This window comes from Malus domestica, chromosome 15, assembly GCF_042453785.1.
Source record: "Malus domestica chromosome 15, GDT2T_hap1".
Lineage (NCBI taxonomy): Eukaryota > Viridiplantae > Streptophyta > Magnoliopsida > Rosales > Rosaceae > Malus > Malus domestica.
This window is the reverse complement of record NC_091675.1, coordinates 15,656,891-15,665,749: the sequence shown is the minus strand read 5'-3', so window position 1 is coordinate 15,665,749 and position 8,859 is coordinate 15,656,891. Positions and strand designations below refer to the sequence as shown.

General features: G+C 37.4%; 1 long non-coding RNA gene across 1 annotated transcript; it reads right to left on the bottom strand.

Moving 5' to 3' along the window:
• Positions 1 to 4,001: 4,001 nt before the first annotated feature.
• LOC139192442 (uncharacterized) lies at positions 4,002 to 7,514 on the bottom strand. The gene is made up of 4 exons (XR_011576612.1): positions 6,730 to 7,514; positions 6,284 to 6,371; positions 5,631 to 5,676; positions 4,002 to 4,600 (listed from the first exon to the last, which is right to left on the bottom strand). It is a non-coding gene; the product is annotated as an uncharacterized lncRNA (long non-coding RNA).
• Between the last annotated feature and the right edge of the window lie 1,345 nt (positions 7,515 to 8,859).

Genomic DNA, 8,859 nt, shown 5'->3' with positions numbered 1-8,859 from the left:
CATGGGACAAGGCCCAGCAGATTTGTTGGCCTGTTAATGCACGGGGGCCAGCCACAGTGGGCTGGCATTATGCAGGGACCAAACCCATGTATATGGGTTGATACCGGAGCAGGCTATAAGCCTTGGTGGTGCGGGACAGTGGCCCAGCAAGCATGACAGCTTGCTGGCATAGGCCAAGAGCTAATGGGGGTCCAAAAAGGAAAGCTGCATGCTTCCTTGATGATTGGGGACTACGGGCCCGAGACAACCCAACCAGGCCAAAGGCCTAGGATGACCATCTGCTCTCAGCAAAGCTATTGTCAAGGTCCATGTGCATGCAGCAAATCCCAGAGGGCTGCTGCCCAGTTTGTGCTACAAGGGGTGGTGCCATACCATATCCAAATTCCCAAAAAAATTTCAACATAGGTAGGGTTTAAGAAACCCTAGAATTGCTTCTAATTTAAATTGATACTTTGACTCACATATTCCACATAACAATTTAATTGTGCGATGTATGAAACAAATATATATATTGACAAATATATAAACATATACAATATATATATCGGAAGGAAAATATAAACATAGGGGGGTTCATGCATCATGGGGAATGTTTTCATGCTTCAAGGTCGTTTCAAATATCTTACTTTATTTTAAGCGTACCTAATTGGCAGAAAACAACAAAATCCTTTGAATTTATAAAAAAATCTTTCTCGAAAAGCCGAAATTGCATCTCCAATGCGTTGTATCACGTTCAACATAGAAAAAAAATTAAATTGAATCAATAGCATGTAGATCAATTCAATAAAATAATTAAATTAATCACAAAAAGAATGATTAAAACGTAATACTCCCCTGATTGAAGATCAAACTCTCTTGTTAGCGCAACGTCAAGAGCGTGCTGATAACGTGTTGTATGCATAATTTACTGAACAATTATGGAGGCAAGAGAGAGAGGGAAGGTGCGGGAGAGAATAAGAAAGAGATGTGTAATTGTGGGTGTGTTCTATTCCACCCCATTGTGTCTTTATTTATAGTAGTAGGATAGGTAAAAACCTTTCCCTTTAGGAATATAAGAGATATTCCAAGATATACAAGGATTTACACAATCACATTCCTAATCTAATAGGATTGCAAGATATACAAGGATTTACACAATCACATTCCTAATCTAATAGGAATGCAACAAAATAAACATAAAATCCCAACAATATATGCATATGTATATAAGCATATAGTTACAAGCTAGGTCAAAGGGTTTGTGAGGTTTGTGAGGTTTGTGAGGTTGAAAGGCAAATTATACGTGCGTGATGGTCCTGATGGATGGGGGCCGGGAGACGTATAGCACATGAGCACCTCGCTGGGTTTCCACAAACGTATACAGACGGAAGGAAGGAGACAGAGACGCCTTCAATGATCAATGACCGAAAGTGCATGCATTGTTATTGCTATATATATTAATTTACTTTAATTTCCAAAAAATATAAGCCTGTTACCTCTGTGTTGTGCATGCAACTCTCTCTCTCTCTCTCTCTCTCTCTCTCTCTCTCTCTCTCTGTAGCTTTCACTCACTGTCTTGTTGAGTGGGCGCGATTGACTAGCGTATTGTCTTTTTCCACGAATGCATTTGCGTTTATGTTTATTAATAAATCTTGAAGATATATAGGTATATATATCAGGGCCATTATGCAAAAAAAAAAAGAAAAGAGAATAGGTGTGAAGCCTATTTCACATCGAATTTTAACGATTCGAGCTATTTATTTTGTAAGTCTCGATTCATAGATCATCTTTACAAAATCTCATTTCAATCTGAAATCATTTGCTTATTTAATTATCAAGATAAAATTTCATTGTTTTTTATATAACAAAGTATTTTTTAATTTCTTTGAACTTAATTAGATGCATGTCTTAAACATTTCCAATTTGGCTAATATTTTGCAAGAATGATCTATGAGGTGCAACTTGAAAAATAGATAGTTCGGAATTTCGGATCGTTAAAATTTGATGTGATGTGAACCCTACAACTAATCTTCATTTCAAAAAAAATATAAAGATCCATTTACATAAAAGGCCTATATATATATATATATGGAGCAGAAAAATAGGATAAACAGTAATGAAAGTGGGGTGTGCTGGGTGGGTGGCTCAGAATCAGATGATGAGAGATCAATAAATAACTATATATATATACATGGAGCAGGAAAATAGGATAAACAGTAATGAAGGTGGGGTGTGCTGGGTGGGTGGCTCAGAATCAGATGATGAGAGATCAATATATATATGGAGCAGGAAAATAGGAGAAACAGTGTTCTGGGTGGGTGGCTCAGAATCAGATGATGAGAGATCAAGAGAGAGCTAGTTAGAGATAGCCACCTTGTTGTGCCTTATACTGAATTTGACACACACATTTCCAACCCTATTATCTGACACCATCTTCCCCCTGTTCGGTGCACCACTTCTTTCCAACAGACAAATTTTGTGTGCTCCCTCAATCGTTCGCCGTTCTTCTATTTTAAATCAATTTATAGTATATAATTCTTTTTAAGTGGCTTATATTTAACGAGTTTGGATGTTTGAGCTCAAATTCAACTGTTAAATTTAACAATGTACGTTATATGTTGTTGTCCATCTTCATGGGCCATAATATATATGAGCAATTAATTTACTTTTTAAAAAGTAAAATAATAATTAATAAATATAAGACGTATTATAATATAAGTAGATTGAAAGCATACATCATGCTAGTGATTCATCATACAATTTTAAGAAATCAATTTTATTTAGGGTTTAATTTAGAAAATTTAAACAATCTATATATCAAAACCTTTGTTTACACATGGTGTTGGTAAGTACTGATCCATGGCTTGATGAGAATGAACTTCGTTGTCAATGATGCTGTAAGGCATACGAGAATATATTAGATATAATTCTTAGAGTTACAATTAATTATAGTACAAACCCAATTGCACAAAGCATGTGGGTTTCTTTCTGCCTAGATTTGCATTAAAGAAAGACTGAAGATCGTAGAGGATTAATAAATTAACCTCTTTTCCAAAGGATTAATTAAAAACTAATAACTAGAAAGTAAAAAGGGGATACAGAAATGAGGGAAACTGGGAAAGGCACAGGTGTTGAACCGAGACAGTAGAAGCCTTTGTGCTAGGGAACTTCTTGGTTCTTATTTGGTGGATTGTGAGTAGGTCTCCCGTCACACGCAGTAGAAACCCTAGTGGGGCATCTTTATTGGGTGATGGGCAGCAGCTACCTATAGTGTGTAAGCAATATAACATATATATCATAGCCACTTGATATAAATTTATATTTGTACATATGTGTGTGTGTGTACATCGATCATGGAGGCACATGACCAGTATACTGTTTCAGTAGCATCAAATTTAAAATACTCTGCTTTGCATGAGTTGGTAAAAACCCTAGCGCGCAGTACGTACGTATACTTAGCTAGACTGCTGCTTCTTGTTTAAATAACTAGTAAAAAAAACACTTTGCGCGACGTACGTATATTCGTCGTGCAAAGTCAAAAATCGTTGCGCAAGGGTTTGCGCGACGTAACCTTCGTCGCGCGCTAACCGTCGCGCCAAGGCAGTGACGCTAGGGTTTGCGCGACGAAGAAATAATATGCGTCGCGCAAAGTGACTTTGCGCAACGCACGGACTACATCGCGCAAAGTCACTTTGCGCGACGCACATCTACGTCGTGCAAAGTCACTTTGCGCGACGCAGACCTACGTCGTGCAAAGCTTCTTTGCGCGACGCACATCCTAGGGCGTGCGTCGCGCAAACCCTTTTTTTTATTTAGTGAAAAATATTCATTTTTTAATTTTTCTGAAAAATACTTTTTTTTAAATTTTTGATAAATATTGTAATTAAATTCTAAAGAACAATTAATTAACCAAGCAAATGTATTTAATTATAAAATATATGAAAATGTACATACAAGATGTCCGAACAAAAAGAAAAAAAAACTACAAGTGAACTAGGTTTAATACTTCAAGCTACTGGGTCTCGACAGGGCGAGGTGGCTCTGAGGTCAAAGGTGGAGCAAGATAAGGTGCTGGTAGCGAGATTTGGAGGCCGGACATCTATATGGCTTGTACAAGTTCTTGCACCCTCCCGCTGAAAAGGACAATTATCTCGAATAACAGCACCACAGCTACTAGCAACGCCACTATGCTGCTGTGAGGTAGCCGCTCCATAATGTCGCGGGTCATACGCAATCTTGATCTTGGAGTTGGTCTAACATACGCCCTGTAACTCCTTCAGCATTCGACTAAGCCCCCTGGTGTTTTTTTTAGTTGGCCAAAAATACTTAAATTGTGAAAACCCTAAGCTTAAATTTGTACAAAAAATTCGACTCTGGATGCCGAGGAAGTCTGATCAGAAGGCTCCGGGTCACGGCGACGTCGATGAGGCCGCCGTGCACTGAGCGACTCAACGGACACTGATGACGTCAATGAGACGGGCACCTGAGACGCCGTAGAAGTAGCCTCAACAAGGGGTGTAGGCTCCCTAATCAATGCAGCACTCACAGGTGGAGCAGTAGATGTTGATAATGCGGGAGGCACATTGGTCACACTCCAACGACGAGTGATCAACTGCGACATCTATACACTTTTTGAACCATAAAACTATAACATTAGAAACTATTCATTTCTTGACAAAGAAATAACATGAATATAAAAATAATAATAAAATAAAACTAACATGAGGAAATTAAAGTTACTTTTGCATATCCATGAGCCATTACAAAGAAATAATTGCAGCATTATGAAGTAATAGCTTTTGCTAAATTTGATCATTTACCCTTTAAGGAAAAACAAGTTAAATTTGCTATTTGCAAGCTAAATCCTTCATCTCATGCTCACGGAATTAATGATAGAATAAGCTTATGTACTCTTGGAAGAGAAAGTGAAATGAAAGACCTCTGTGTTTTTCTTTTTCCTAACATGAATTGCCAACAGACAACGACATAAACCATGAACAAATTATTCAACATACAACCTAATATTCTACAACCGGCCAATCACTCTTACCATACTATCCTTCCATCTGCAAGCATTTACATCTCCAATCACTCTTACCATACTTGTAAAAATGCCAAGAGGGCAAATGGGTCCGGAATTATAATCACATCAGCTAGGGTTTTGAAACAATAAAAGTGAATATATTCTTGCGCCAGGAAAACCAAATGTACAGAAACACATGTTGGACTTCATTACTCTTATCGTCCCTACCAATATCAGATCACTATCCAATGCTCAATTCACATCCAAATGTCCAATTTCCTCAAACAAAAAAAATATACGATTTAAGCAAATAACCTGCAAACAAGATTCACTTTAATCAATACCGAATTTCCTCAATCACCTAAACCTTCCTTCCTCCCTAGTCCAGCAAATATTTGTTAATTAAATATCTTTTGCAGTTTTCGGTTGAAGGGTTTTCGTTTTTTAGCCAGTAACAGATTAAGATTTACTGTCGCTGATTTACCTTTTATCACTTTGAAGTTCAAGTATGAGAGCTACATCAAGTCATCTAAAAAACTTTACAAAAACTGTGTAAAATGCAGAGAAACCCATGCTCCTGAATTCATACTTTTTACAGAGTAAAATGCCAGAGTCTAGAGTCTCAAACCTTTAAGCAGAAGACTGTTCCGACTTTGAATTGCTAACAAAGCAATCTGTTGAATCATTTGGACGAGGAAAGTGTTGGTAAATTGATCGAGAAACTACCATTTGAAAGAAAAACTACCATGTTGATTCAAAACCTACCCAATTAGTTAACATGTTGATTCAAAACCCACATATATAATCAACATAAGCAGACATGTATCGCTAAGCGGAAGCTGAATTAAAAAGGAAACAACCAGAGTAAAATTCCAAGAGGTATTTGGAACAAGAAGCAGAGATTGAAAATAGATATGCCACTAGGTCACCCAACAAAAAAATACGAACCACATAGAATCCTAATACATTATTATAACTACTGTATAGATACGCTAACATATGTGTGGATTTAGAACAAGAAGCAGGTTTTTGTGATTACATGCCTCTAAAAACAGTTTCACTCACTAGACATGCAAATTGACTAAAACTAGTTATCTATATATGTGTGCTCAGGTGTGCTCACATCACATAACAGCTGCAATGCAAACCAACTCATGGAGGCATGAAATTTCTCATGTATGACAGTAGAAGATGAATGATGCCAAGTTTATGATATGCAAGACAATCGACAATTTGTAGTTGAATGATTAGAAAGCTAAGTGAAAGAAGCATGTTTCTTACCGGTCTTCTTGGTAAACTTATAGCCTTTGCACTGACATAGGTACGTGGGGTGGGCACCAAGCGGTTCCTCAGGCATTCCATGTGTCTCCTGAGCCAACAAAAATGTACAAAAAAATTTGTATCAACACGAAATTAATACTCTATTTTTCCCATTGAAACAACAAACCTTAATTAGTTATCACACAACCATCAACAATGCTTACAATTCCCAAGTCATTGAAAATTCTTACATAGCATATTGCTTCTGTTACAAGCTTTATGCCTTCATCCCCTCTGCATCAAAGTAAATACCCAGAAAACTAAATGGGGACGTCACTGACTCAACCATATAAAAGAATACTATTATAGGCATAAAATATGCAAACGCTATGAAAATGCTATTAAAGGCATAAAATACTATTTGATAGCATTTTTAAGAAAAAAATGCTACAAATGAATGCTATTACCTATTAAAGAGGGTTCGTGGTGTAGTGATAAACACACAGTGGCTCAATTCGAACTCCCCAACGATGTCCCCGCCACCAATTCATTGGTGCCACGATGAGGGAAGTCATAACACCTACTCCTAAACTGTAGAAAACTTTCCAAAAATTCATGCAACGATTTATCACTAGCCACTGACAAGAATGGGGCAGCAGCAACACAAAAACAGTGAAAATATTATCAAGAAATTGATTATTCAGTGTGAAGTTTCTAGCTTTTGCAAGTCAAGATGTAAATGACATAGCAGTAATTTTACCTTGTCGCAGAAACCTTAGGTTTAACTTCAGCATGCCAGAGAGCTCTCTGTTAAGAAGATCCACCACTCTCCGTAACTCCAGGGCGTTCAATCCGCCTTCGTCGACGCCGAGCCCAGCCACCATCGCCTCATCCTGAGGCAAGTAATTTACAAAATTGCCACCATGAGCTCTACAGCGGGATAAGTTTCAGCATTGGATTGTGGCTTGGAGATTCGCGTGGCGGCCCGTCGTTTAGAACGAGAGGGAGAGAGACAACCGACAGAGTAGCGGTGGTGGTTGGATTCGAGATTGTGAAGAGGAAAGAGAGAGGGAGAGGATGAGCGAGAGGGAAGATTTGGGGTTCAAGATTTGGGGTTCACAGGAAAGAGAGAGGGAGAGATGAGCGAGAGGGAAGAGAAAGAGGGGGTTCAAGATTTGGGGTCCAAACATACTTTGCACGACGAAATTGTCTCCGTCGCGCAAGATTTCGTCGCGCAAACGTGTTTTTCTACTAGTGTAAACAAGCCATTCTAATTGATAGCTTGTTTGCAGTTTGACTTCCCACTTGAGGCAAAGGTTATTAGTAGCCAATTACGACATCTGTAATCTATCCTTTTCTTAATCACAAAGTTTCGCATCATAGAATGAAAAGTGCTCAATCGAATAACTAACCCATCAAGTTACTGTAAACATATTTACTGTTGCTATCTTATAGAACAAGAAAATTTAGGTTGCACAGCTTCATCGATTTATACGTCTTATTCTTACAACTATCAATCACAAACATATTGCTCATAAGATCAGTGATTACGGGAAATATGTGTATACATCCTACTCACTAAAGAGTGAAAGATGAGACTAATTGAGGGTTTATTCTCTGTAAGCTAATGAAGAGACTAAGATTTTATGCCTTGTTCAAAAACCAAGCATTGGATATAAGCCAAATTCATTGTCGTTCAACTCCTTAATCCTACAAGAAAATGCTATTTTATAAGTGAATTCTTTCTTCCTCCAACTACTGTATAATAGGTCCATTATGTTTTTTTTTTTTTTTTTTTTTTTGCATTATTTTTCTGACATATATCATTCAGAAGATAACATATAAAATTGTTGAAAGTTTTTTAGATTGACTTTTTCTTTATGGATGGCTTTGAAAAGTGCATATGGCAATAGCATTTTGTGGTAGTACTATTAACTTTTTTCATGTATTTTAAGATTTCAAATATACATATCGCCCACCCAACAACCAATATGTGAGAACCATCGCATTACGAGGAATAAAAGTGATATTTTCAATCCCATGATCACGAAAGGGCAACGAAACCAAAAAGGAAAAAATTACACAGAAGAAAAGAGGACAAAAACATCAACGCTATGGTACTCGTGGCAACACCCCAAATATGGGAAAGGAGCACAGAAAGCATTCAAAACTGTCACTTTTGCATATCACAAACTAATATGACCTTTCCTTTTGCCAAAAAGCCCTGCCAAAGATCACACTGAATTTCTAAAAAGGTATAAGCGACCGCAAAGCATTTCCTTTCCACCTACATGGTATTCATACCCTCGATCTTTTCTTTCCAATATAAACTGTGTAAGTTTACCTTTTAGTTTATATTATCATGCATTTTCCACCGCCAAAAAAATTCTAAATGAGCAGAAACAAGAACTATATCATTTTAAAAAACCCAAAATATAACATGGAGATAAAGAAGAAAGTTGGGGTTGGGTGAATAGATGGTCGGAAACAGACTGTAAGGGGGTGTATACCGGTTTGTGCCAATATTTTCCTTACGTAATACATTAAGGTTTAGGCAGGTAAGTTTAATTTAGCTAGATTTTTTCCTCTGTCCTAAC